This window comes from Pteropus vampyrus, unplaced genomic scaffold (genome assembly GCF_000151845.1).
Source record: "Pteropus vampyrus isolate Shadow unplaced genomic scaffold, Pvam_2.0 Scaffold691, whole genome shotgun sequence".
NCBI lineage: Eukaryota > Metazoa > Chordata > Mammalia > Chiroptera > Pteropodidae > Pteropus > Pteropus vampyrus.
Genome location: NW_011889472.1, coordinates 67177 through 68596, shown reverse-complemented (window position 1 = coordinate 68596; position 1420 = coordinate 67177). Strand labels below are relative to the sequence as shown.

The 1420-nt window shown below is 49.2% G+C and overlaps 1 pseudogene; it reads right to left on the bottom strand.

The window, feature by feature from the left end:
• The window catches only part of LOC105309216, a 14952-nt pseudogene that overhangs the window by 411 nt on the left and 13121 nt on the right, over nt 1-1420 (bottom strand).

Below are 1420 nucleotides of genomic sequence, written 5' to 3'. Positions count from 1 at the left end.
CATCTGCGGATTGAGATGGAAAGAACATGACTGTGAATGGGACTCTCATTCTTTATAGCGGTTCTTCCTCCATTTCTGGCCTAAGAAACCCTCAGGGCGTGTTCCCAGTCTGCCTCAGGCCTGACGAAGTCCTTTTGTTAAGGACTCAGTGGATTTAATAGAGGATTTAATGGATTCATAAGAATTAGGACTAAAATATTGACAGCTACTAAATATCATCCCAGACAAAGAACCAGAGAGGATGGACAAGTGCGAGAAGTCATGGGGTTGAAGTGGGGAGAGTGAGCCGGTGAGGGTCTGAGAGCCACGCCTTTAATGGAGGGCGTCTCCCAAGGCCTGGGAGTCAGGATCCCCTCAGAGGGTGATCTCAAAAGAGAGAGAGACTCTGCCTTTTCTCACATTTCATGGCACAGAGAATGAGCAACAAGGCCTGGCTAGGAGCAGGTAGTGATGTTCACGGGCTTGGTAGAAGGCACAGGGGACTCCTAGGTTACAGATACTCAAATTCTGTTTTCCCTGTCACCATACCCAACAAGTCTGAGGGAAATTTGGACTCAGGGAGACAGGAAGAGTGCACCAGGCACGAGTGGGGTGCAGACATGGAAAAGTAGTCATCACTTTAAGTTCTTGACAATGATATGAGATTGAATTACATGAATGCCTTGTAGTCAGACCCTGAGTTGGATCCTTTGGCATCAGCCTCCTGTTGACCCTTCCATTGATTATCCAGAAGGAATCTGTATCGTCAGGAGATAGTATCCACGTGTGGAGAGGTGAGCAAGCTGAGAACATGCTGTGAAATATAGGTCAGCCATTCTCAAAGCCTCAGACCCTTGGAAAGTCTTTAGATCCTCAGGAGTTGGTGACCACTTTAGCAGGAGAGTCAGCCCTGATGTGAAGTTAGACGCAGGAAGGGGCCAGAGTGTGATGGACCCACAGGAGGAGATGGAGGACGGAGTCCCCAGTGCTCCAGGATCTGGAGAACTGTGCCAGGATAACCCGCATCTGGTCCTAATGAACAGCCTCTTCTTAGGACAGGATCTATGAGCCCCTTGGGATCCATTTCTTGCCAGCAGATTCATTTTTCGTGGCTCTGAGATCGAACTCCAGGTAGCATGTCTCTGGGGCTCCTCCCTGGATGTGTCGATGCTGGGCCATACAGTGCATCTCCATGAAGCTGTTTTTTGTGCTGTAGATGATGTTATTCCTGAGACCTGACCCCACACTGTGGATGGATGTGTCAGCACAGTCTGAGTGCAGGAGGCTAAACAATCTAAAAGATCCAGGGAGGTGAGGTTTGGGGTCCTGCTCACTTTGTCCTCAGCCTAACAGACTTGAGGTTCCAGAGCACAGAGTGTGGGTTTGCCAGAGAGGTTGGTAAGTGAAGGGGAATTTCAGAAAGAGAAAGTCACCAGGTGTG